The sequence below is a fragment of the Salmo salar genome, unplaced genomic scaffold (genome assembly GCF_965601325.2).
Source record: "Salmo salar unplaced genomic scaffold, fSalSal1 ptg000293l, whole genome shotgun sequence".
NCBI classification, from domain to species: domain Eukaryota; kingdom Metazoa; phylum Chordata; class Actinopteri; order Salmoniformes; family Salmonidae; genus Salmo; species Salmo salar.
In genome coordinates this window covers 822,196-843,455 of record NW_027675346.1, presented here as the reverse complement: position 1 = coordinate 843,455, position 21,260 = coordinate 822,196, and the positions used below count along the sequence as shown (strand labels likewise).

The 21,260-nt window shown below is 43.1% G+C and overlaps 55 non-coding genes across 55 annotated transcripts; all 55 read right to left on the bottom strand.

Annotated features, from left to right (window-relative positions):
* Nucleotides 1-41: 41 nt before the first annotated feature.
* Nucleotides 42-160, bottom strand: LOC145871935 (5S ribosomal RNA). Its single transcript, XR_014387566.1, has one exon. It is a non-coding gene; the product is annotated as a 5S ribosomal RNA (ribosomal RNA).
* A 139-nt stretch (nt 161-299) lies between these two features.
* LOC145870133 (5S ribosomal RNA) lies at nt 300-418 on the bottom strand. The gene has a single exon (XR_014386129.1). It is a non-coding gene; the product is annotated as a 5S ribosomal RNA (ribosomal RNA).
* A 409-nt stretch (nt 419-827) lies between these two features.
* On the bottom strand, nt 828-946 carry LOC145871934 (5S ribosomal RNA). Its single transcript, XR_014387565.1, has one exon. It is a non-coding gene; the product is annotated as a 5S ribosomal RNA (ribosomal RNA).
* Nucleotides 947-1,085: 139 nt separating this feature from the next.
* On the bottom strand, nt 1,086-1,204 carry LOC145871932 (5S ribosomal RNA). Its single transcript, XR_014387563.1, has one exon. It is a non-coding gene; the product is annotated as a 5S ribosomal RNA (ribosomal RNA).
* Nucleotides 1,205-1,343: 139 nt separating this feature from the next.
* On the bottom strand, nt 1,344-1,462 carry LOC145871931 (5S ribosomal RNA). Its single transcript, XR_014387562.1, has one exon. It is a non-coding gene; the product is annotated as a 5S ribosomal RNA (ribosomal RNA).
* Nucleotides 1,463-1,871: 409 nt separating this feature from the next.
* On the bottom strand, nt 1,872-1,990 carry LOC145868448 (5S ribosomal RNA). Its single transcript, XR_014384444.1, has one exon. It is a non-coding gene; the product is annotated as a 5S ribosomal RNA (ribosomal RNA).
* A 409-nt stretch (nt 1,991-2,399) lies between these two features.
* Nucleotides 2,400-2,518, bottom strand: LOC145871930 (5S ribosomal RNA). The gene has a single exon (XR_014387561.1). It is a non-coding gene; the product is annotated as a 5S ribosomal RNA (ribosomal RNA).
* Nucleotides 2,519-2,657: 139 nt separating this feature from the next.
* Nucleotides 2,658-2,776, bottom strand: LOC145871929 (5S ribosomal RNA). Its single transcript, XR_014387560.1, has one exon. It is a non-coding gene; the product is annotated as a 5S ribosomal RNA (ribosomal RNA).
* Nucleotides 2,777-3,185: 409 nt separating this feature from the next.
* Nucleotides 3,186-3,304, bottom strand: LOC145871928 (5S ribosomal RNA). Its single transcript, XR_014387559.1, has one exon. It is a non-coding gene; the product is annotated as a 5S ribosomal RNA (ribosomal RNA).
* A 139-nt stretch (nt 3,305-3,443) lies between these two features.
* On the bottom strand, nt 3,444-3,562 carry LOC145871927 (5S ribosomal RNA). The gene has a single exon (XR_014387558.1). It is a non-coding gene; the product is annotated as a 5S ribosomal RNA (ribosomal RNA).
* A 139-nt stretch (nt 3,563-3,701) lies between these two features.
* LOC145871926 (5S ribosomal RNA) lies at nt 3,702-3,820 on the bottom strand. Its single transcript, XR_014387557.1, has one exon. It is a non-coding gene; the product is annotated as a 5S ribosomal RNA (ribosomal RNA).
* A 409-nt stretch (nt 3,821-4,229) lies between these two features.
* LOC145871925 (5S ribosomal RNA) lies at nt 4,230-4,348 on the bottom strand. The gene has a single exon (XR_014387556.1). It is a non-coding gene; the product is annotated as a 5S ribosomal RNA (ribosomal RNA).
* Nucleotides 4,349-4,487: 139 nt separating this feature from the next.
* LOC145871924 (5S ribosomal RNA) lies at nt 4,488-4,606 on the bottom strand. The gene has a single exon (XR_014387555.1). It is a non-coding gene; the product is annotated as a 5S ribosomal RNA (ribosomal RNA).
* A 409-nt stretch (nt 4,607-5,015) lies between these two features.
* On the bottom strand, nt 5,016-5,134 carry LOC145871923 (5S ribosomal RNA). Its single transcript, XR_014387554.1, has one exon. It is a non-coding gene; the product is annotated as a 5S ribosomal RNA (ribosomal RNA).
* A 139-nt stretch (nt 5,135-5,273) lies between these two features.
* LOC145871921 (5S ribosomal RNA) lies at nt 5,274-5,392 on the bottom strand. Its single transcript, XR_014387552.1, has one exon. It is a non-coding gene; the product is annotated as a 5S ribosomal RNA (ribosomal RNA).
* Nucleotides 5,393-5,801: 409 nt separating this feature from the next.
* LOC145868447 (5S ribosomal RNA) lies at nt 5,802-5,920 on the bottom strand. The gene has a single exon (XR_014384443.1). It is a non-coding gene; the product is annotated as a 5S ribosomal RNA (ribosomal RNA).
* Nucleotides 5,921-6,329: 409 nt separating this feature from the next.
* LOC145871920 (5S ribosomal RNA) lies at nt 6,330-6,448 on the bottom strand. Its single transcript, XR_014387551.1, has one exon. It is a non-coding gene; the product is annotated as a 5S ribosomal RNA (ribosomal RNA).
* Nucleotides 6,449-6,587: 139 nt separating this feature from the next.
* On the bottom strand, nt 6,588-6,706 carry LOC145871919 (5S ribosomal RNA). Its single transcript, XR_014387550.1, has one exon. It is a non-coding gene; the product is annotated as a 5S ribosomal RNA (ribosomal RNA).
* A 409-nt stretch (nt 6,707-7,115) lies between these two features.
* LOC145871918 (5S ribosomal RNA) lies at nt 7,116-7,234 on the bottom strand. The gene has a single exon (XR_014387549.1). It is a non-coding gene; the product is annotated as a 5S ribosomal RNA (ribosomal RNA).
* Nucleotides 7,235-7,373: 139 nt separating this feature from the next.
* LOC145871917 (5S ribosomal RNA) lies at nt 7,374-7,492 on the bottom strand. The gene has a single exon (XR_014387548.1). It is a non-coding gene; the product is annotated as a 5S ribosomal RNA (ribosomal RNA).
* Nucleotides 7,493-7,901: 409 nt separating this feature from the next.
* LOC145871916 (5S ribosomal RNA) lies at nt 7,902-8,020 on the bottom strand. Its single transcript, XR_014387547.1, has one exon. It is a non-coding gene; the product is annotated as a 5S ribosomal RNA (ribosomal RNA).
* Nucleotides 8,021-8,159: 139 nt separating this feature from the next.
* On the bottom strand, nt 8,160-8,278 carry LOC145871915 (5S ribosomal RNA). Its single transcript, XR_014387546.1, has one exon. It is a non-coding gene; the product is annotated as a 5S ribosomal RNA (ribosomal RNA).
* Nucleotides 8,279-8,687: 409 nt separating this feature from the next.
* LOC145871914 (5S ribosomal RNA) lies at nt 8,688-8,806 on the bottom strand. The gene has a single exon (XR_014387545.1). It is a non-coding gene; the product is annotated as a 5S ribosomal RNA (ribosomal RNA).
* Nucleotides 8,807-8,945: 139 nt separating this feature from the next.
* On the bottom strand, nt 8,946-9,064 carry LOC145871913 (5S ribosomal RNA). The gene has a single exon (XR_014387544.1). It is a non-coding gene; the product is annotated as a 5S ribosomal RNA (ribosomal RNA).
* A 139-nt stretch (nt 9,065-9,203) lies between these two features.
* LOC145871912 (5S ribosomal RNA) lies at nt 9,204-9,322 on the bottom strand. Its single transcript, XR_014387543.1, has one exon. It is a non-coding gene; the product is annotated as a 5S ribosomal RNA (ribosomal RNA).
* A 409-nt stretch (nt 9,323-9,731) lies between these two features.
* On the bottom strand, nt 9,732-9,850 carry LOC145871910 (5S ribosomal RNA). The gene has a single exon (XR_014387541.1). It is a non-coding gene; the product is annotated as a 5S ribosomal RNA (ribosomal RNA).
* A 139-nt stretch (nt 9,851-9,989) lies between these two features.
* LOC145871909 (5S ribosomal RNA) lies at nt 9,990-10,108 on the bottom strand. Its single transcript, XR_014387540.1, has one exon. It is a non-coding gene; the product is annotated as a 5S ribosomal RNA (ribosomal RNA).
* A 139-nt stretch (nt 10,109-10,247) lies between these two features.
* LOC145871908 (5S ribosomal RNA) lies at nt 10,248-10,366 on the bottom strand. Its single transcript, XR_014387539.1, has one exon. It is a non-coding gene; the product is annotated as a 5S ribosomal RNA (ribosomal RNA).
* A 409-nt stretch (nt 10,367-10,775) lies between these two features.
* On the bottom strand, nt 10,776-10,894 carry LOC145871907 (5S ribosomal RNA). The gene has a single exon (XR_014387538.1). It is a non-coding gene; the product is annotated as a 5S ribosomal RNA (ribosomal RNA).
* A 139-nt stretch (nt 10,895-11,033) lies between these two features.
* On the bottom strand, nt 11,034-11,152 carry LOC145871906 (5S ribosomal RNA). Its single transcript, XR_014387537.1, has one exon. It is a non-coding gene; the product is annotated as a 5S ribosomal RNA (ribosomal RNA).
* A 139-nt stretch (nt 11,153-11,291) lies between these two features.
* LOC145871905 (5S ribosomal RNA) lies at nt 11,292-11,410 on the bottom strand. The gene has a single exon (XR_014387536.1). It is a non-coding gene; the product is annotated as a 5S ribosomal RNA (ribosomal RNA).
* Nucleotides 11,411-11,819: 409 nt separating this feature from the next.
* On the bottom strand, nt 11,820-11,938 carry LOC145871904 (5S ribosomal RNA). Its single transcript, XR_014387535.1, has one exon. It is a non-coding gene; the product is annotated as a 5S ribosomal RNA (ribosomal RNA).
* A 139-nt stretch (nt 11,939-12,077) lies between these two features.
* LOC145871903 (5S ribosomal RNA) lies at nt 12,078-12,196 on the bottom strand. The gene has a single exon (XR_014387534.1). It is a non-coding gene; the product is annotated as a 5S ribosomal RNA (ribosomal RNA).
* A 139-nt stretch (nt 12,197-12,335) lies between these two features.
* Nucleotides 12,336-12,454, bottom strand: LOC145871902 (5S ribosomal RNA). The gene has a single exon (XR_014387533.1). It is a non-coding gene; the product is annotated as a 5S ribosomal RNA (ribosomal RNA).
* A 409-nt stretch (nt 12,455-12,863) lies between these two features.
* On the bottom strand, nt 12,864-12,982 carry LOC145871901 (5S ribosomal RNA). The gene has a single exon (XR_014387532.1). It is a non-coding gene; the product is annotated as a 5S ribosomal RNA (ribosomal RNA).
* Nucleotides 12,983-13,121: 139 nt separating this feature from the next.
* Nucleotides 13,122-13,240, bottom strand: LOC145871899 (5S ribosomal RNA). The gene has a single exon (XR_014387530.1). It is a non-coding gene; the product is annotated as a 5S ribosomal RNA (ribosomal RNA).
* A 409-nt stretch (nt 13,241-13,649) lies between these two features.
* LOC145871898 (5S ribosomal RNA) lies at nt 13,650-13,768 on the bottom strand. Its single transcript, XR_014387529.1, has one exon. It is a non-coding gene; the product is annotated as a 5S ribosomal RNA (ribosomal RNA).
* A 139-nt stretch (nt 13,769-13,907) lies between these two features.
* On the bottom strand, nt 13,908-14,026 carry LOC145871897 (5S ribosomal RNA). The gene has a single exon (XR_014387528.1). It is a non-coding gene; the product is annotated as a 5S ribosomal RNA (ribosomal RNA).
* Nucleotides 14,027-14,435: 409 nt separating this feature from the next.
* On the bottom strand, nt 14,436-14,554 carry LOC145868446 (5S ribosomal RNA). The gene has a single exon (XR_014384442.1). It is a non-coding gene; the product is annotated as a 5S ribosomal RNA (ribosomal RNA).
* Nucleotides 14,555-14,963: 409 nt separating this feature from the next.
* LOC145871896 (5S ribosomal RNA) lies at nt 14,964-15,082 on the bottom strand. Its single transcript, XR_014387527.1, has one exon. It is a non-coding gene; the product is annotated as a 5S ribosomal RNA (ribosomal RNA).
* A 139-nt stretch (nt 15,083-15,221) lies between these two features.
* On the bottom strand, nt 15,222-15,340 carry LOC145871895 (5S ribosomal RNA). The gene has a single exon (XR_014387526.1). It is a non-coding gene; the product is annotated as a 5S ribosomal RNA (ribosomal RNA).
* Nucleotides 15,341-15,749: 409 nt separating this feature from the next.
* LOC145871894 (5S ribosomal RNA) lies at nt 15,750-15,868 on the bottom strand. Its single transcript, XR_014387525.1, has one exon. It is a non-coding gene; the product is annotated as a 5S ribosomal RNA (ribosomal RNA).
* A 139-nt stretch (nt 15,869-16,007) lies between these two features.
* LOC145871893 (5S ribosomal RNA) lies at nt 16,008-16,126 on the bottom strand. The gene has a single exon (XR_014387524.1). It is a non-coding gene; the product is annotated as a 5S ribosomal RNA (ribosomal RNA).
* Nucleotides 16,127-16,535: 409 nt separating this feature from the next.
* LOC145867951 (5S ribosomal RNA) lies at nt 16,536-16,654 on the bottom strand. Its single transcript, XR_014383945.1, has one exon. It is a non-coding gene; the product is annotated as a 5S ribosomal RNA (ribosomal RNA).
* A 139-nt stretch (nt 16,655-16,793) lies between these two features.
* Nucleotides 16,794-16,912, bottom strand: LOC145871892 (5S ribosomal RNA). The gene has a single exon (XR_014387523.1). It is a non-coding gene; the product is annotated as a 5S ribosomal RNA (ribosomal RNA).
* Nucleotides 16,913-17,321: 409 nt separating this feature from the next.
* On the bottom strand, nt 17,322-17,440 carry LOC145871891 (5S ribosomal RNA). The gene has a single exon (XR_014387522.1). It is a non-coding gene; the product is annotated as a 5S ribosomal RNA (ribosomal RNA).
* A 409-nt stretch (nt 17,441-17,849) lies between these two features.
* LOC145871890 (5S ribosomal RNA) lies at nt 17,850-17,968 on the bottom strand. Its single transcript, XR_014387521.1, has one exon. It is a non-coding gene; the product is annotated as a 5S ribosomal RNA (ribosomal RNA).
* Nucleotides 17,969-18,107: 139 nt separating this feature from the next.
* LOC145871888 (5S ribosomal RNA) lies at nt 18,108-18,226 on the bottom strand. The gene has a single exon (XR_014387519.1). It is a non-coding gene; the product is annotated as a 5S ribosomal RNA (ribosomal RNA).
* A 409-nt stretch (nt 18,227-18,635) lies between these two features.
* LOC145871887 (5S ribosomal RNA) lies at nt 18,636-18,754 on the bottom strand. Its single transcript, XR_014387518.1, has one exon. It is a non-coding gene; the product is annotated as a 5S ribosomal RNA (ribosomal RNA).
* Nucleotides 18,755-18,893: 139 nt separating this feature from the next.
* LOC145871886 (5S ribosomal RNA) lies at nt 18,894-19,012 on the bottom strand. Its single transcript, XR_014387517.1, has one exon. It is a non-coding gene; the product is annotated as a 5S ribosomal RNA (ribosomal RNA).
* Nucleotides 19,013-19,421: 409 nt separating this feature from the next.
* On the bottom strand, nt 19,422-19,540 carry LOC145868445 (5S ribosomal RNA). The gene has a single exon (XR_014384441.1). It is a non-coding gene; the product is annotated as a 5S ribosomal RNA (ribosomal RNA).
* Nucleotides 19,541-19,949: 409 nt separating this feature from the next.
* On the bottom strand, nt 19,950-20,068 carry LOC145871885 (5S ribosomal RNA). The gene has a single exon (XR_014387516.1). It is a non-coding gene; the product is annotated as a 5S ribosomal RNA (ribosomal RNA).
* Nucleotides 20,069-20,207: 139 nt separating this feature from the next.
* On the bottom strand, nt 20,208-20,326 carry LOC145871884 (5S ribosomal RNA). Its single transcript, XR_014387515.1, has one exon. It is a non-coding gene; the product is annotated as a 5S ribosomal RNA (ribosomal RNA).
* A 409-nt stretch (nt 20,327-20,735) lies between these two features.
* Nucleotides 20,736-20,854, bottom strand: LOC145871883 (5S ribosomal RNA). The gene has a single exon (XR_014387514.1). It is a non-coding gene; the product is annotated as a 5S ribosomal RNA (ribosomal RNA).
* A 139-nt stretch (nt 20,855-20,993) lies between these two features.
* Nucleotides 20,994-21,112, bottom strand: LOC145871882 (5S ribosomal RNA). Its single transcript, XR_014387513.1, has one exon. It is a non-coding gene; the product is annotated as a 5S ribosomal RNA (ribosomal RNA).
* Between the last annotated feature and the right edge of the window lie 148 nt (nt 21,113-21,260).

The following is a 21,260-nucleotide window of genomic DNA, read 5'->3' as shown; positions in this document are numbered from 1 at the left end:
TGCTGATGAAATAGTGCAAGAGCACACCCTCGTGGACAAAATGCTTACAGCACCTGGTATTCCCAGGCGGTCTCCCATCCAAGTACTAACCAGGCCCGACCCTGCTTAGCTTCCGAGATCAGACGAGATCGGGCGTACCCAGGCTGGTATGGCCGTAAGCGAGAAACAATCTCTTGCTACAACATATATAGTCAAAGTGAGTCTGATAAAACAGACATTTAGTCAATTCATCATTAAATGCTTAATACAAGGCAGTGTTGCTGATGAAATAGTGCAAGAGCACACCCTCGTGGACAAAATGCTTACAGCACCTGGTATTCCCAGGCGGTCTCCATTCCAAGTACTAACCAGGCCCGACCCTGCTTAGCTTCCGAGATCAGACGAGATCGGGCGTACCCAGGCTGGTATGGCCGTAAGCGAGAAACAATCTCTTGCTACAACATATATAGTCAAAGTGAGTGTGATAAACAGACATTGCATTTTCACCAATTAGATAAGCAGCTTGAACTTTGTGTCACTGAAAAAGTAGAAGAAATTACAAACACTGTTCCCATCACTTTTTACCACAGGTAGTTGGATAAAATACAAACTTTATTTCCTTTCATCATTTGAACAGGGCAAAGGAGCACAAAGCACACACAAGCTGCATTCAGCAACAATATTCTTGTTTGTCTTATAAATACAAGGCAGATGCTAATTGAAAACACAAGGAAATTTGATCCTATTAAAAAGGCAGGAAGCTGCATTTAGTCAATTCATCATTAAATGCTTACTACAAGGCAGTGTTGCTGATGAAATAGTGCAGGGGCACACCCTCGTGGACAAAATGCTTACAGCACCTGGTATTCCCAGGCGGTCTCCCATCCAAGTACTAACCAGGCCCGACCCTGCTTAGCTTCCGAGATCAGACGAGATCGGGCGTACCCAGGCTGGTATGGCCGTAAGCGAGAAACAATCTCTTGCTACAACATATATAGTCAAAGTGAGTCTGATAAAACAGACATTTAGTCAATTCATCATTAAATGCTTAATACAAGGCAGTGTTGCTGATGAAATAGTGCAAGAGCACACCCTCGTGGACAAAATGCTTACAGCACCTGGTATTCCCAGGCGGTCTCCCATCCAAGTACTAACCAGGCCCGACCCTGCTTAGCTTCCGAGATCAGACGAGATCGGGCGTACCCAGGCTGGTATGGCCGTAAGCGAGAAACAATCTCTTGCTACAACATATATAGTCAAAGTGAGTCTGATAAAACAGACATTTAGTCAATTCATCATTAAATGCTTAATACAAGGCAGTGTTGCTGATGAAATAGTGCAAGAGCACACCCTCGTGGACAAAATGCTTACAGCACCTGGTATTCCCAGGCGGTCTCCCATCCAAGTACTAACCAGGCCCGACCCTGCTTAGCTTCCGAGATCAGACGAGATCGGGCGTACCCAGGCTGGTATGGCCGTAAGCGAGAAACAATCTCTTGCTACAACATATATAGTCAAAGTGAGTGTGATAAACAGACATTGCATTTTCACCAATTAGATAAGCAGCTTGAACTTTGTGTCACTGAAAAAGTAGAAGAAATTACAAACACTGTTCCCATCACTTTTTACCACAGGTAGTTGGATAAAATACAAACTTTATTTCCTTTCATCATTTGAACAGGGCAAAGGAGCACAAAGCACACACAAGCTGCATTCAGCAACAATATTCTTGTTTGTCTTATAAATACAAGGCAGATGCTAATTGAAAACACAAGGAAATTTGATCCTATTAAAAAGGCAGGAAGCTGCATTTAGTCAATTCATCATTAAATGCTTACTACAAGGCAGTGTTGCTGATGAAATAGTGCAGGGGCACACCCTCGTGGACAAAATGCTTACAGCACCTGGTATTCCCAGGCGGTCTCCCATCCAAGTACTAACCAGGCCTGACCCTGCTTAGCTTCCGAGATCAGACGAGATCGGGCGTACCCAGGCTGGTATGGCCGTAAGCGAGAACCAATCTCTTGCTACAACATATATAGTCAAAGTGAGTGTGATAAACAGACATTGCATTTTCACCAATTAGATAAGCAGCTTGAACTTTGTGTCACTGAAAAAGTAGAAGAAATTACAAACACTGTTCCCATCACTTTTTAGCACAGGTAGTTGGATAAAATACAAACTTTATTTCCTTTCATCATTTGAACAGGGCAAAGGAGCACAAAGCACACACAAGCTGCATTCAGCAACAATATTCTTGTTTGTCTTATAAATACAAGGCAGATGCTAATTGAAAACACAAGGAAATTTGATCCTATTAAAAAGGCAGGAAGCTGCATTTAGTCAATTCATCATTAAATGCTTACTACAAGGCAGTGTTGCTGATGAAATAGTGCAGGGGCACACCCTCGTGGACAAAATGCTTACAGCACCTGGTATTCCCAGGCGGTCTCCCATCCAAGTACTAACCAGGCCCGACCCTGCTTAGCTTCCGAGATCAGACGAGATCGGGCGTACCCAGGCTGGTATGGCCGTAAGCGAGAAACAATCTCTTGCTACAACATATATAGTCAAAGTGAGTCTGATAAAACAGACATTTAGTCAATTCATCCTTAAATGCTTAATACAAGGCAGTGTTGCTGATGAAATAGTGCAAGAGCACACCCTCGTGGACAAAATGCTTACAGCACCTGGTATTCCCAGGCGGTCTCCCATCCAAGTACTAACCAGGCCCGACCCTGCTTAGCTTCCGAGATCAGACGAGATCGGGCGTACCCAGGCTGGTATGGCCGTAAGCGAGAAACAATCTCTTGCTACAACATATATAGTCAAAGTGAGTGTGATAAACAGACATTGCATTTTCACCAATTAGATAAGCAGCTTGAACTTTGTGTCACTGAAAAAGTAGAAGAAATTACAAACACTGTTCCCATCACTTTTTAGCACAGGTAGTTGGATAAAATACAAACTTTATTTCCTTTCATCATTTGAACAGGGCAAAGGAGCACAAAGCACACACAAGCTGCATTCAGCAACAATATTCTTGTTTGTCTTATAAATACAAGGCAGATGCTAATTGAAAACACAAGGAAATTTGATCCTATTAAAAAGGCAGGAAGCTGCATTTAGTCAATTCATCATTAAATGCTTACTACAAGGCAGTGTTGCTGATGAAATAGTGCAGGGGCACACCCTCGTGGACAAAATGCTTACAGCACCTGGTATTCCCAGGCGGTCTCCCATCCAAGTACTAACCAGGCCCGACCCTGCTTAGCTTCCGAGATCAGACGAGATCGGGCGTACCCAGGCTGGTATGGCCGTAAGCGAGAAACAATCTCTTGCTACAACATATATAGTCAAAGTGAGTCTGATAAAACAGACATTTAGTCAATTCATCATTAAATGCTTAATACAAGGCAGTGTTGCTGATGAAATAGTGCAAGAGCACACCCTCGTGGACAAAATGCTTACAGCACCTGGTATTCCCAGGCGGTCTCCCATCCAAGTACTAACCAGGCCCGACCCTGCTTAGCTTCCGAGATCAGACGAGATCGGGCGTACCCAGGCTGGTATGGCCGTAAGCGAGAAACAATCTCTTGCTACAACATATATAGTCAAAGTGAGTCTGATAAAACAGACATTTAGTCAATTCATCATTAAATGCTTAATACAAGGCAGTGTTGCTGATGAAATAGTGCAAGAGCACACCCTCGTGGACAAAATGCTTACAGCACCTGGTATTCCCAGGCGGTCTCCCATCCAAGTACTAACCAGGCCCGACCCTGCTTAGCTTCCGAGATCAGACGAGATCGGGCGTACCCAGGCTGGTATGGCCGTAAGCGAGAAACAATCTCTTGCTACAACATATATAGTCAAAGTGAGTGTGATAAACAGACATTGCATTTTCACCAATTAGATAAGCAGCTTGAACTTTGTGTCACTGAAAAAGTAGAAGAAATTACAAACACTGTTCCCATCACTTTTTACCACAGGTAGTTGGATAAAATACAAACTTTATTTCCTTTCATCATTTGAACAGGGCAAAGGAGCACAAAGCACACACAAGCTGCATTCAGCAACAATATTCTTGTTTGTCTTATAAATACAAGGCAGATGCTAATTGAAAACACAAGGAAATTTGATCCTATTAAAAAGGCAGGAAGCTGCATTTAGTCAATTCATCATTAAATGCTTACTACAAGGCAGTGTTGCTGATGAAATAGTGCAGGGGCACACCCTCGTGGACAAAATGCTTACAGCACCTGGTATTCCCAGGCGGTCTCCCATCCAAGTACTAACCAGGCCCGACCCTGCTTAGCTTCCGAGATCAGACGAGATCGGGCGTACCCAGGCTGGTATGGCCGTAAGCGAGAAACAATCTCTTGCTACAACATATATAGTCAAAGTGAGTCTGATAAAACAGACATTTAGTCAATTCATCATTAAATGCTTAATACAAGGCAGTGTTGCTGATGAAATAGTGCAAGAGCACACCCTCGTGGACAAAATGCTTACAGCACCTGGTATTCCCAGGCGGTCTCCCATCCAAGTACTAACCAGGCCCGACCCTGCTTAGCTTCCGAGATCAGACGAGATCGGGCGTACCCAGGCTGGTATGGCCGTAAGCGAGAAACAATCTCTTGCTACAACATATATAGTCAAAGTGAGTGTGATAAACAGACATTGCATTTTCACCAATTAGATAAGCAGCTTGAACTTTGTGTCACTGAAAAAGTAGAAGAAATTACAAACACTGTTCCCATCACTTTTTAGCACAGGTAGTTGGATAAAATACAAACTTTATTTCCTTTCATCATTTGAACAGGGCAAAGGAGCACAAAGCACACACAAGCTGCATTCAGCAACAATATTCTTGTTTGTCTTATAAATACAAGGCAGATGCTAATTGAAAACACAAGGAAATTTGATCCTATTAAAAAGGCAGGAAGCTGCATTTAGTCAATTCATCATTAAATGCTTACTACAAGGCAGTGTTGCTGATGAAATAGTGCAAGAGCACACCCTCGTGGACAAAATGCTTACAGCACCTGGTATTCCCAGGCGGTCTCCCATCCAAGTACTAACCAGGCCCGACCCTGCTTAGCTTCCGAGATCAGACGAGATCGGGCGTACCCAGGCTGGTATGGCCGTAAGCGAGAAACAATCTCTTGCTACAACATATATAGTCAAAGTGAGTCTGATAAAACAGACATTTAGTCAATTCATCATTAAATGCTTAATACAAGGCAGTGTTGCTGATGAAATAGTGCAAGAGCACACCCTCGTGGACAAAATGCTTACAGCACCTGGTATTCCCAGGCGGTCTCCCATCCAAGTACTAACCAGGCCCGACCCTGCTTAGCTTCCGAGATCAGACGAGATCGGGCGTACCCAGGCTGGTATGGCCGTAAGCGAGAAACAATCTCTTGCTACAACATATATAGTCAAAGTGAGTGTGATAAACAGACATTGCATTTTCACCAATTAGATAAGCAGCTTGAACTTTGTGTCACTGAAAAAGTAGAAGAAATTACAAACACTGTTCCCATCACTTTTTAGCACAGGTAGTTGGATAAAATACAAACTTTATTTCCTTTCATCATTTGAACAGGGCAAAGGAGCACAAAGCACACACAAGCTGCATTCAGCAACAATATTCTTGTTTGTCTTATAAATACAAGGCAGATGCTAATTGAAAACACAAGGAAATTTGATCCTATTAAAAAGGCAGGAAGCTGCATTTAGTCAATTCATCATTAAATGCTTACTACAAGGCAGTGTTGCTGATGAAATAGTGCAGGGGCACACCCTCGTGGACAAAATGCTTACAGCACCTGGTATTCCCAGGCGGTCTCCCATCCAAGTACTAACCAGGCCTGACCCTGCTTAGCTTCCGAGATCAGACGAGATCGGGCGTACCCAGGCTGGTATGGCCGTAAGCGAGAACCAATCTCTTGCTACAACATATATAGTCAAAGTGAGTGTGATAAACAGACATTGCATTTTCACCAATTAGATAAGCAGCTTGAACTTTGTGTCACTGAAAAAGTAGAAGAAATTACAAACACTGTTCCCATCACTTTTTAGCACAGGTAGTTGGATAAAATACAAACTTTATTTCCTTTCATCATTTGAACAGGGCAAAGGAGCACAAAGCACACACAAGCTGCATTCAGCAACAATATTCTTGTTTGTCTTATAAATACAAGGCAGATGCTAATTGAAAACACAAGGAAATTTGATCCTATTAAAAAGGCAGGAAGCTGCATTTAGTCAATTCATCATTAAATGCTTACTACAAGGCAGTGTTGCTGATGAAATAGTGCAGGGGCACACCCTCGTGGACAAAATGCTTACAGCACCTGGTATTCCCAGGCGGTCTCCCATCCAAGTACTAACCAGGCCCGACCCTGCTTAGCTTCCGAGATCAGACGAGATCGGGCGTACCCAGGCTGGTATGGCCGTAAGCGAGAAACAATCTCTTGCTACAACATATATAGTCAAAGTGAGTCTGATAAAACAGACATTTAGTCAATTCATCCTTAAATGCTTAATACAAGGCAGTGTTGCTGATGAAATAGTGCAAGAGCACACCCTCGTGGACAAAATGCTTACAGCACCTGGTATTCCCAGGCGGTCTCCCATCCAAGTACTAACCAGGCCCGACCCTGCTTAGCTTCCGAGATCAGACGAGATCGGGCGTACCCAGGCTGGTATGGCCGTAAGCGAGAAACAATCTCTTGCTACAACATATATAGTCAAAGTGAGTGTGATAAACAGACATTGCATTTTCACCAATTAGATAAGCAGCTTGAACTTTGTGTCACTGAAAAAGTAGAAGAAATTACAAACACTGTTCCCATCACTTTTTAGCACAGGTAGTTGGATAAAATACAAACTTTATTTCCTTTCATCATTTGAACAGGGCAAAGGAGCACAAAGCACACACAAGCTGCATTCAGCAACAATATTCTTGTTTGTCTTATAAATACAAGGCAGATGCTAATTGAAAACACAAGGAAATTTGATCCTATTAAAAAGGCAGGAAGCTGCATTTAGTCAATTCATCATTAAATGCTTACTACAAGGCAGTGTTGCTGATGAAATAGTGCAGGGGCACACCCTCGTGGACAAAATGCTTACAGCACCTGGTATTCCCAGGCGGTCTCCCATCCAAGTACTAACCAGGCCCGACCCTGCTTAGCTTCCGAGATCAGACGAGATCGGGCGTACCCAGGCTGGTATGGCCGTAAGCGAGAAACAATCTCTTGCTACAACATATATAGTCAAAGTGAGTCTGATAAAACAGACATTTAGTCAATTCATCATTAAATGCTTAATACAAGGCAGTGTTGCTGATGAAATAGTGCAAGAGCACACCCTCGTGGACAAAATGCTTACAGCACCTGGTATTCCCAGGCGGTCTCCCATCCAAGTACTAACCAGGCCCGACCCTGCTTAGCTTCCGAGATCAGACGAGATCGGGCGTACCCAGGCTGGTATGGCCGTAAGCGAGAAACAATCTCTTGCTACAACATATATAGTCAAAGTGAGTGTGATAAACAGACATTGCATTTTCACCAATTAGATAAGCAGCTTGAACTTTGTGTCACTGAAAAAGTAGAAGAAATTACAAACACTGTTCCCATCACTTTTTAGCACAGGTAGTTGGATAAAATACAAACTTTATTTCCTTTCATCATTTGAACAGGGCAAAGGAGCACAAAGCACACACAAGCTGCATTCAGCAACAATATTCTTGTTTGTCTTATAAATACAAGGCAGATGCTAATTGAAAACACAAGGAAATTTGATCCTATTAAAAAGGCAGGAAGCTGCATTTAGTCAATTCATCATTAAATGCTTACTACAAGGCAGTGTTGCTGATGAAATAGTGCAGGGGCACACCCTCGTGGACAAAATGCTTACAGCACCTGGTATTCCCAGGCGGTCTCCCATCCAAGTACTAACCAGGCCCGACCCTGCTTAGCTTCCGAGATCAGACGAGATCGGGCGTACCCAGGCTGGTATGGCCGTAAGCGAGAAACAATCTCTTGCTACAACATATATAGTCAAAGTGAGTCTGATAAAACAGACATTTAGTCAATTCATCATTAAATGCTTAATACAAGGCAGTGTTGCTGATGAAATAGTGCAAGAGCACACCCTCGTGGACAAAATGCTTACAGCACCTGGTATTCCCAGGCGGTCTCCCATCCAAGTACTAACCAGGCCCGACCCTGCTTAGCTTCCGAGATCAGACGAGATCGGGCGTACCCAGGCTGGTATGGCCGTAAGCGAGAAACAATCTCTTGCTACAACATATATAGTCAAAGTGAGTGTGATAAACAGACATTGCATTTTCACCAATTAGATAAGCAGCTTGAACTTTGTGTCACTGAAAAAGTAGAAGAAATTACAAACACTGTTCCCATCACTTTTTAGCACAGGTAGTTGGATAAAATACAAACTTTATTTCCTTTCATCATTTGAACAGGGCAAAGGAGCACAAAGCACACACAAGCTGCATTCAGCAACAATATTCTTGTTTGTCTTATAAATACAAGGCAGATGCTAATTGAAAACACAAGGAAATTTGATCCTATTAAAAAGGCAGGAAGCTGCATTTAGTCAATTCATCATTAAATGCTTACTACAAGGCAGTGTTGCTGATGAAATAGTGCAGGGGCACACCCTCGTGGACAAAATGCTTACAGCACCTGGTATTCCCAGGCGGTCTCCCATCCAAGTACTAACCAGGCCCGACCCTGCTTAGCTTCCGAGATCAGACGAGATCGGGCGTACCCAGGCTGGTATGGCCGTAAGCGAGAAACAATCTCTTGCTACAACATATATAGTCAAAGTGAGTCTGATAAAACAGACATTTAGTCAATTCATCATTAAATGCTTAATACAAGGCAGTGTTGCTGATGAAATAGTGCAAGAGCACACCCTCGTGGACAAAATGCTTACAGCACCTGGTATTCCCAGGCGGTCTCCCATCCAAGTACTAACCAGGCCCGACCCTGCTTAGCTTCCGAGATCAGACGAGATCGGGCGTACCCAGGCTGGTATGGCCGTAAGCGAGAAACAATCTCTTGCTACAACATATATAGTCAAAGTGAGTCTGATAAAACAGACATTTAGTCAATTCATCATTAAATGCTTAATACAAGGCAGTGTTGCTGATGAAATAGTGCAAGAGCACACCCTCGTGGACAAAATGCTTACAGCACCTGGTATTCCCAGGCGGTCTCCCATCCAAGTACTAACCAGGCCCGACCCTGCTTAGCTTCCGAGATCAGACGAGATCGGGCGTACCCAGGCTGGTATGGCCGTAAGCGAGAAACAATCTCTTGCTACAACATATATAGTCAAAGTGAGTGTGATAAACAGACATTGCATTTTCACCAATTAGATAAGCAGCTTGAACTTTGTGTCACTGAAAAAGTAGAAGAAATTACAAACACTGTTCCCATCACTTTTTACCACAGGTAGTTGGATAAAATACAAACTTTATTTCCTTTCATCATTTGAACAGGGCAAAGGAGCACAAAGCACACACAAGCTGCATTCAGCAACAATATTCTTGTTTGTCTTATAAATACAAGGCAGATGCTAATTGAAAACACAAGGAAATTTGATCCTATTAAAAAGGCAGGAAGCTGCATTTAGTCAATTCATCATTAAATGCTTACTACAAGGCAGTGTTGCTGATGAAATAGTGCAGGGGCACACCCTCGTGGACAAAATGCTTACAGCACCTGGTATTCCCAGGCGGTCTCCCATCCAAGTACTAACCAGGCCCGACCCTGCTTAGCTTCCGAGATCAGACGAGATCGGGCGTACCCAGGCTGGTATGGCCGTAAGCGAGAAACAATCTCTTGCTACAACATATATAGTCAAAGTGAGTCTGATAAAACAGACATTTAGTCAATTCATCATTAAATGCTTAATACAAGGCAGTGTTGCTGATGAAATAGTGCAAGAGCACACCCTCGTGGACAAAATGCTTACAGCACCTGGTATTCCCAGGCGGTCTCCCATCCAAGTACTAACCAGGCCCGACCCTGCTTAGCTTCCGAGATCAGACGAGATCGGGCGTACCCAGGCTGGTATGGCCGTAAGCGAGAAACAATCTCTTGCTACAACATATATAGTCAAAGTGAGTCTGATAAAACAGACATTTAGTCAATTCATCATTAAATGCTTAATACAAGGCAGTGTTGCTGATGAAATAGTGCAAGAGCACACCCTCGTGGACAAAATGCTTACAGCACCTGGTATTCCCAGGCGGTCTCCCATCCAAGTACTAACCAGGCCCGACCCTGCTTAGCTTCCGAGATCAGACGAGATCGGGCGTACCCAGGCTGGTATGGCCGTAAGCGAGAAACAATCTCTTGCTACAACATATATAGTCAAAGTGAGTGTGATAAACAGACATTGCATTTTCACCAATTAGATAAGCAGCTTGAACTTTGTGTCACTGAAAAAGTAGAAGAAATTACAAACACTGTTCCCATCACTTTTTAGCACAGGTAGTTGGATAAAATACAAACTTTATTTCCTTTCATCATTTGAACAGGGCAAAGGAGCACAAAGCACACACAAGCTGCATTCAGCAACAATATTCTTGTTTGTCTTATAAATACAAGGCAGATGCTAATTGAAAACACAAGGAAATTTGATCCTATTAAAAAGGCAGGAAGCTGCATTTAGTCAATTCATCATTAAATGCTTACTACAAGGCAGTGTTGCTGATGAAATAGTGCAGGGGCACACCCTCGTGGACAAAATGCTTACAGCACCTGGTATTCCCAGGCGGTCTCCCATCCAAGTACTAACCAGGCCCGACCCTGCTTAGCTTCCGAGATCAGACGAGATCGGGCGTACCCAGGCTGGTATGGCCGTAAGCGAGAAACAATCTCTTGCTACAACATATATAGTCAAAGTGAGTCTGATAAAACAGACATTTAGTCAATTCATCATTAAATGCTTAATACAAGGCAGTGTTGCTGATGAAATAGTGCAAGAGCACACCCTCGTGGACAAAATGCTTACAGCACCTGGTATTCCCAGGCGGTCTCCCATCCAAGTACTAACCAGGCCCGACCCTGCTTAGCTTCCGAGATCAGACGAGATCGGGCGTACCCAGGCTGGTATGGCCGTAAGCGAGAAACAATCTCTTGCTACAACATATATAGTCAAAGTGAGTCTGATAAAACAGACATTTAGTCAATTCATCATTAAATGCTTAATACAAGGCAGTGTTGCTGATGAAATAGTGCAAGAGCACACCCTCGTGGACAAAATGCTTACAGCACCTGGTATTCCCAGGCGGTCTCCCATCCAAGTACTAACCAGGCCCGACCCTGCTTAGCTTCCGAGATCAGACGAGATCGGGCGTACCCAGGCTGGTATGGCCGTAAGCGAGAAACAATCTCTTGCTACAACATATATAGTCAAAGTGAGTGTGATAAACAGACATTGCATTTTCACCAATTAGATAAGCAGCTTGAACTTTGTGTCACTGAAAAAGTAGAAGAAATTACAAACACTGTTCCCATCACTTTTTACCACAGGTAGTTGGATAAAATACAAACTTTATTTCCTTTCATCATTTGAACAGGGCAAAGGAGCACAAAGCACACACAAGCTGCATTCAGCAACAATATTCTTGTTTGTCTTATAAATACAAGGCAGATGCTAATTGAAAACACAAGGAAATTTGATCCTATTAAAAAGGCAGGAAGCTGCATTTAGTCAATTCATCATTAAATGCTTACTACAAGGCAGTGTTGCTGATGAAATAGTGCAGGGGCACACCCTCGTGGACAAAATGCTTACAGCACCTGGTATTCCCAGGCGGTCTCCCATCCAAGTACTAACCAGGCCCGACCCTGCTTAGCTTCCGAGATCAGACGAGATCGGGCGTACCCAGGCTGGTATGGCCGTAAGCGAGAAACAATCTCTTGCTACAACATATATAGTCAAAGTGAGTCTGATAAAACAGACATTTAGTCAATTCATCATTAAATGCTTAATACAAGGCAGTGTTGCTGATGAAATAGTGCAAGAGCACACCCTCGTGGACAAAATGCTTACAGCACCTGGTATTCCCAGGCGGTCTCCCATCCAAGTACTAACCAGGCCCGACCCTGCTTAGCTTCCGAGATCAGACGAGATCGGGCGTACCCAGGCTGGTATGGCCGTAAGCGAGAAACAATCTCTTGCTACAACATATATAGTCAAAGTGAGTCTGATAAAACAGACATTTAGTCAATTCATCATTAAATGCTTAATACAAGGCAGTGTTGCTGATGAAATAGTGCAAGAGCACACCCTCGTGGACAAAATGCTTACAGCACCTGGTATTCCCAGGCGGTCTCCCATCCAAGTACTAACCAGGCCCGACCCTGCTTAGCTTCCGAGATCAGACGAGATCGGGCGTACCCAGGCTGGTATGGCCGTAAGCGAGAAACAATCTCTTGCTACAACATATATAGTCAAAGTGAGTGTGATAAACAGACATTGCATTTTCACCAATTAGATAAGCAGCTTGAACTTTGTGTCACTGAAAAAGTAGAAGAAATTACAAACACTGTTCCCATCACTTTTTACCACAGGTAGTTGGATAAAATACAAACTTTATTTCCTTTCATCATTTGAACAGGGCAAAGGAGCACAAAGCACACACAAGCTGCATTCAGCAACAATATTCTTGTTTGTCTTATAAATACAAGGCAGATGCTAATTGAAAACACAAGGAAATTTGATCCTATTAAAAAGGCAGGAAGCTGCATTTAGTCAATTCATCATTAAATGCTTACTACAAGGCAGTGTTGCTGATGAAATAGTGCAGGGGCACACCCTCGTGGACAAAATGCTTACAGCACCTGGTATTCCCAGGCGGTCTCCCATCCAAGTACTAACCAGGCCCGACCCTGCTTAGCTTCCGAGATCAGACGAGATCGGGCGTACCCAGGCTGGTATGGCCGTAAGCGAGAAACAATCTCTTGCTACAACATATATAGTCAAAGTGAGTCTGATAAAACAGACATTTAGTCAATTCATCATTAAATGCTTAATACAAGGCAGTGTTGCTGATGAAATAGTGCAAGAGCACACCCTCGTGGACAAAATGCTTACAGCACCTGGTATTCCCAGGCGGTCTCCCATCCAAGTACTAACCAGGCCCGACCCTGCTTAGCTTCCGAGATCAGACGAGATCGGGCGTACCCAGGCTGGTATGGCCGTAAGCGAGAAACAATCTCTTGCTACAACATATATAGTCAAAGTGAGTGTGATAAACAGACATTGCATTTTCACCAATTAGATAAGCAGCTTGAACTTTGTGTCACTGAAAAAGTAGAAGAAATTACAAACACTGTTCCCATCACTTTTTAGCACAGGTAGTTGGATAAAATACAAACTTTATTTCCTTTCATCATTTGAACAGGGCAAAGGAGCACAAAGCACACACAAGCTGCATTCAGCAACAATATTCTTGTTTGTCTTATAAATACAAGGCAGATGCTAATTGAAAACACAAGGAAATTTGATCCTATTAAAAAGGCAGGAAGCTGCATTTAGTCAATTCATCATTAAATGCTTACTACAAGGCAGTGTTGCTGATGAAATAGTGCAAGAGCACACCCTCGTGGACAAAATGCTTACAGCACCTGGTATTCCCAGGCGGTCTCCCATCCAAGTACTAACCAGGCCCGACCCTGCTTAGCTTCCGAGATCAGACGAGATCGGGCGTACCCAGGCTGGTATGGCCGTAAGCGAGAAACAATCTCTTGCTACAACATATATAGTCAAAGTGAGTCTGATAAAACAGACATTTAGTCAATTCATCATTAAATGCTTAATACAAGGCAGTGTTGCTGATGAAATAGTGCAAGAGCACACCCTCGTGGACAAAATGCTTACAGCACCTGGTATTCCCAGGCGGTCTCCCATCCAAGTACTAACCAGGCCCGACCCTGCTTAGCTTCCGAGATCAGACGAGATCGGGCGTACCCAGGCTGGTATGGCCGTAAGCGAGAAACAATCTCTTGCTACAACATATATAGTCAAAGTGAGTGTGATAAACAGACATTGCATTTTCACCAATTAGATAAGCAGCTTGAACTTTGTGTCACTGAAAAAGTAGAAGAAATTACAAACACTGTTCCCATCACTTTTTAGCACAGGTAGTTGGATAAAATACAAACTTTATTTCCTTTCATCATTTGAACAGGGCAAAGGAGCACAAAGCACACACAAGCTGCATTCAGCAACAATATTCTTGTTTGTCTTATAAATACAAGGCAGATGCTAATTGAAAACACAAGGAAATTTGATCCTATTAAAAAGGCAGGAAGCTGCATTTAGTCAATTCATCATTAAATGCTTACTACAAGGCAGTGTTGCTGATGAAATAGTGCAGGGGCACACCCTCGTGGACAAAATGCTTACAGCACCTGGTATTCCCAGGCGGTCTCCCATCCAAGTACTAACCAGGCCTGACCCTGCTTAGCTTCCGAGATCAGACGAGATCGGGCGTACCCAGGCTGGTATGGCCGTAAGCGAGAACCAATCTCTTGCTACAACATATATAGTCAAAGTGAGTGTGATAAACAGACATTGCATTTTCACCAATTAGATAAGCAGCTTGAACTTTGTGTCACTGAAAAAGTAGAAGAAATTACAAACACTGTTCCCATCACTTTTTAGCACAGGTAGTTGGATAAAATACAAACTTTATTTCCTTTCATCATTTGAACAGGGCAAAGGAGCACAAAGCACACACAAGCTGCATTCAGCAACAATATTCTTGTTTGTCTTATAAATACAAGGCAGATGCTAATTGAAAACACAAGGAAATTTGATCCTATTAAAAAGGCAGGAAGCTGCATTTAGTCAATTCATCATTAAATGCTTACTACAAGGCAGTGTTGCTGATGAAATAGTGCAGGGGCACACCCTCGTGGACAAAATGCTTACAGCACCTGGTATTCCCAGGCGGTCTCCCATCCAAGTACTAACCAGGCCCGACCCTGCTTAGCTTCCGAGATCAGACGAGATCGGGCGTACCCAGGCTGGTATGGCCGTAAGCGAGAAACAATCTCTTGCTACAACATATATAGTCAAAGTGAGTCTGATAAAACAGACATTTAGTCAATTCATCCTTAAATGCTTAATACAAGGCAGTGTTGCTGATGAAATAGTGCAAGAGCACACCCTCGTGGACAAAATGCTTACAGCACCTGGTATTCCCAGGCGGTCTCCCATCCAAGTACTAACCAGGCCCGACCCTGCTTAGCTTCCGAGATCAGACGAGATCGGGCGTACCCAGGCTGGTATGGCCGTAAGCGAGAAACAATCTCTTGCTACAACATATATAGTCAAAGTGAGTGTGATAAACAGACATTGCATTTTCACCAATTAGATAAGCAGCTTGAACTTTGTGTCACTGAAAAAGTAGAAGAAATTACAAACACTGTTCCCATCACTTTTTAGCACAGGTAGTTGGATAAAATACAAACTTTATTTCCTTTCATCATTTGAACAGGGCAAAGGAGCACAAAGCACACACAAGCTGCATTCAGCAACAATATTCTTGTTTGTCTTATAAATACAAGGCAGATGCTAATTGAAAACACAAGGAAATTTGATCCTATTAAAAAGGCAGGAAGCTGCATTTAGTCAATTCATCATTAAATGCTTACTACAAGGCAGTGTTGCTGATGAAATAGTGCAGGGGCACACCCTCGTGGACAAAATGCTTACAGCACCTGGTATTCCCAGGCGGTCTCCCATCCAAGTACTAACCAGGCCCGACCCTGCTTAGCTTCCGAGATCAGACGAGATCGGGCGTACCCAGGCTGGTATGGCCGTAAGCGAGAAACAATCTCTTGCTACAACATATATAGTCAAAGTGAGTCTGATAAAACAGACATTTAGTCAATTCATCATTAAATGCTTAATACAAGGCAGTGTTGCTGATGAAATAGTGCAAGAGCACACCCTCGTGGACAAAATGCTTACAGCACCTGGTATTCCCAGGCGGTCTCCCATCCAAGTACTAACCAGGCCCGACCCTGCTTAGCTTCCGAGATCAGACGAGATCGGGCGTACCCAGGCTGGTATGGCCGTAAGCGAGAAACAATCTCTTGCTACAACATATATAGTCAAAGTGAGTGTGATAAACAGACATTGCATTTTCACCAATTAGATAAGCAGCTTGAACTTTGTGTCACTGAAAAAGTAGAAGAAATTACAAACACTGTTCCCATCACTTTTTACCACAGGTAGTTGGATAAAATACAAACTTTATTTCCTTTCATCATTTGAACAGGGCAAAGGAGCACAAAGCACACACAAGCTGCATTCTGCAACAATATTCTTGTTTGTCTTATAAATACAAGGCAGATGCTAATTGAAAACACAAGGAAATTTGATCCTATTAAAAAGGCAGGAAGCTGCATTTAGTCAATTCATCATTAAATGCTTACTACAAGGCAGTGTTGCTGATGAAATAGTGCAGGGGCACACCCTCGTGGACAAAATGCTTACAGCACCTGGTATTCCCAGGCGGTCTCCCATCCAAGTACTAACCAGGCCCGACCCTGCTTCGCTTCCGAGATCAGACGAGATCGGGCGTACCCAGGCTGGTATGGCCATAAGCGAGAAACAATCTCTTGCTACAACATATATAGTCAAAGTGAGTCTGATAAAACAGACATTTAGTCAATTCATCATTAAATGCTTAATACAAGGCAGTGTTGCTGATGAAATAGTGCAAGAGCACACCCTCGTGGACAAAATGCTTACAGCACCTGGTATTCCCAGGCGGTCTCCCATCCAAGTACTAACCAGGCCCGACCCTGCTTAGCTTCCGAGATCAGACGAGATCGGGCGTACCCAGGCTGGTATGGCCGTAAGCGAGAAACAATCTCTTGCTACAACATATATAGTCAAAGTGAGTGTGATAAACAGACATTGCATTTTCACCAATTAGATAAGCAGCTTGAACTTTGTGTCACTGAAAAAGTAGAAGAAATTACAAACACTGTTCCCATCACTTTTTAGCACAGGTAGTTGGATAAAATACAAACTTTATTTCCTTTCATCATTTGAACAGGGCAAAGGAGCACAAAGCACACACAAGCTGCATTCAGCAACAATATTCTTGTTTGTCTTATAAATACAAGGCAGATGCTAATTGAAAACACAAGGAAATTTGATCCTATTAAAAAGGCAGGAAGCTGCATTTAGTCAATTCATCATTAAATGCTTACTACAAGGCAGTGTTGCTGATGAAATAGTGCAGGGGCACACCCTCGTGGACAAAATGCTTACAGCACCTGGTATTCCCAGGCGGTCTCCCATCCAAGTACTAACCAGGCCCGACCCTGCTTAGCTTCCGAGATCAGACGAGATCGGGCGTACCCAGGCTGGTATGGCCGTAAGCGAGAAACAATCTCTTGCTACAACATATATAGTCAAAGTGAGTGTGATAAACAGACATTGCATTTTCACCAATTAGATAAGCAGCTTGAACTTTGTGTCACTGAAAAAGTAGAAGAAATTACAAACACTGTTCCCATCACTTTTTAGCACAGGTAGTTGGATAAAATACAAACTTTATTTCCTTTCATCATTTGAACAGGGCAAAGGAGCACAAAGCACACACAAGCTGCATTCAGCAACAATATTCTTGTTTGTCTTATAAATACAAGGCAGATGCTAATTGAAAACACAAGGAAATTTGATCCTATTAAAAAGGCAGGAAGCTGCATTTAGTCAATTCATCATTAAATGCTTACTACAAGGCAGTGTTGCTGATGAAATAGTGCAGGGGCACACCCTCGTGGACAAAATGCTTACAGCACCTGGTATTCCCAGGCGGTCTCCCATCCAAGTACTAACCAGGCCCGACCCTGCTTAGCTTCCGAGATCAGACGAGATCGGGCGTACCCAGGCTGGTATGGCCGTAAGCGAGAAACAATCTCTTGCTACAACATATATAGTCAAAGTGAGTCTGATAAAACAGACATTTAGTCAATTCATCATTAAATGCTTAATACAAGGCAGTGTTGCTGATGAAATAGTGCAAGAGCACACCCTCGTGGACAAAATGCTTACAGCACCTGGTATTCCCAGGCGGTCTCCCATCCAAGTACTAACCAGGCCCGACCCTGCTTAGCTTCCGAGATCAGACGAGATCGGGCGTACCCAGGCTGGTATGGCCGTAAGCGAGAAACAATCTCTTGCTACAACATATATAGTCAAAGTGAGTGTGATAAACAGACATTGCATTTTCACCAATTAGATAAGCAGCTTGAACTTTGTGTCACTGAAAAAGTAGAAGAAATTACAAACACTGTTCCCATCACTTTTTACCACAGGTAGTTGGATAAAATACAAACTTTATTTCCTTTCATCATTTGAACAGGGCAAAGGAGCACAAAGCACACACAAGCTGCATTCAGCAACAATATTCTTGTTTGTCTTATAAATACAAGGCAGATGCTAATTGAAAACACAAGGAAATTTGATCCTATTAAAAAGGCAGGAAGCTGCATTTAGTCAATTCATCATTAAATGCTTACTACAAGGCAGTGTTGCTGATGAAATAGTGCAAGAGCACACCCTCGTGGACAAAATGCTTACAGCACCTGGTATTCCCAGGCGGTCTCCCATCCAAGTACTAACCAGGCCCGACCCTGCTTAGCTTCCGAGATCAGACGAGATCGGGCGTACCCAGGCTGGTATGGCCGTAAGCGAGAAACAATCTCTTGCTACAACATATATAGTCAAAGTGAGTCTGATAAAACAGACATTTAGTCAATTCATCATTAAATGCTTAATACAAGGCAGTGTTGCTGATGAAATAGTGCAAGAGCACACCCTCGTGGACAAAATGCTTACAGCACCTGGTATTCCCAGGCGGTCTCCCATCCAAGTACTAACCAGGCCCGACCCTGCTTAGCTTCCGAGATCAGACGAGATCGGGCGTACCCAGGCTGGTATGGCCGTAAGCGAGAAACAATCTCTTGCTACAACATATATAGTCAAAGTGAGTGTGATAAACAGACATTGCATTTTCACCAATTAGATAAGCAGCTTGAACTTTGTGTCACTGAAAAAGTAGAAGAAATTACAAACACTGTTCCCATCACTTTTTAGCACAGGTAGTTGGATAAAATACAAACTTTATTTCCTTTCATCATTTGAACAGGGCAAAGGAGCACAAAGCACACACAAGCTGCATTCAGCAACAATATTCTTGTTTGTCTTATAAATACAAGGCAGATGCTAATTGAAAACACAAGGAAATTTGATCCTATTAAAAAGGCAGGAAGCTGCATTTAGTCAATTCATCATTAAATGCTTACTACAAGGCAGTGTTGCTGATGAAATAGTGCAGGGGCACACCCTCGTGGACAAAATGCTTACAGCACCTGGTATTCCCAGGCGGTCTCCCATCCAAGTACTAACCAGGCCTGACCCTGCTTAGCTTCCGAGATCAGACGAGATCGGGCGTACCCAGGCTGGTATGGCCGTAAGCGAGAACCAATCTCTTGCTACAACATATATAGTCAAAGTGAGTGTGATAAACAGACATTGCATTTTCACCAATTAGATAAGCAGCTTGAACTTTGTGTCACTGAAAAAGTAGAAGAAATTACAAACACTGTTCCCATCACTTTTTAGCACAGGTAGTTGGATAAAATACAAACTTTATTTCCTTTCATCATTTGAACAGGGCAAAGGAGCACAAAGCACACACAAGCTGCATTCAGCAACAATATTCTTGTTTGTCTTATAAATACAAGGCAGATGCTAATTGAAAACACAAGGAAATTTGATCCTATTAAAAAGGCAGGAAGCTGCATTTAGTCAATTCATCATTAAATGCTTACTACAAGGCAGTGTTGCTGATGAAATAGTGCAGGGGCACACCCTCGTGGACAAAATGCTTACAGCACCTGGTATTCCCAGGCGGTCTCCCATCCAAGTACTAACCAGGCCCGACCCTGCTTAGCTTCCGAGATCAGACGAGATCGGGCGTACCCAGGCTGGTATGGCCGTAAGCGAGAAACAATCTCTTGCTACAACATATATAGTCAAAGTGAGTCTGATAAAACAGACATTTAGTCAATTCATCCTTAAATGCTTAATACAAGGCAGTGTTGCTGATGAAATAGTGCAAGAGCACACCCTCGTGGACAAAATGCTTACAGCACCTGGTATTCCCAGGCGGTCTCCCATCCAAGTACTAACCAGGCCCGACCCTGCTTAGCTTCCGAGATCAGACGAGATCGGGCGTACCCAGGCTGGTATGGCCGTAAGCGAGAAACAATCTCTTGCTACAACATATATAGTCAAAGTGAGTGTGATAAACAGACATTGCATTTTCACCAATTAGATAAGCAGCTTGAACTTTGTGTCACTGAAAAAGTAGAAGAAATTACAAACACTGTTCCCATCACTTTTTAGCACAGGTAGTTGGATAAAATACAAACTTTATTTCCTTTCATCATTTGAACAGGGCAAAGGAGCACAAAGCACACACAAGCTGCATTCAGCAACAATATTCTTGTTTGTCTTATAAATACAAGGCAGATGCTAATTGAAAACACAAGGAAATTTGATCCTATTAAAAAGGCAGGAAGCTGCATTTAGTCAATTCATCATTAAATGCTTACTACAAGGCAGTGTTGCTGATGAAATAGTGCAGGGGCACACCCTCGTGGACAAAATGCTTACAGCACCTGGTATTCCCAGGCGGTCTCCCATCCAAGTACTAACCAGGCCCGACCCTGCTTAGCTTCCGAGATCAGACGAGATCGGGCGTACCCAGGCTGGTATGGCCGTAAGCGAGAAACAATCTCTTGCTACAACATATATAGTCAAAGTGAGTCTGATAAAACAGACATTTAGTCAATTCATCATTAAATGCTTAATACAAGGCAGTGTTGCTGATGAAATAGTGCAAGAGCACACCCTCGTGGACAAAATGCTTACAGCACCTGGTATTCCCAGGCGGTCTCCCATCCAAGTACTAACCAGGCCCGACCCTGCTTAGCTTCCGAGATCAGACGAGATCGGGCGTACCCAGGCTGGTATGGCCGTAAGCGAGAAACAATCTCTTGCTACAACATATATAGTCAAAGTGAGTGTGATAAACAGACATTGCATTTTCACCAATTAGATAAGCAGCTTGAACTTTGTGTCACTGAAAAAGTAGAAGAAATTACAAACACTGTTCCCATCACTTTTTACCA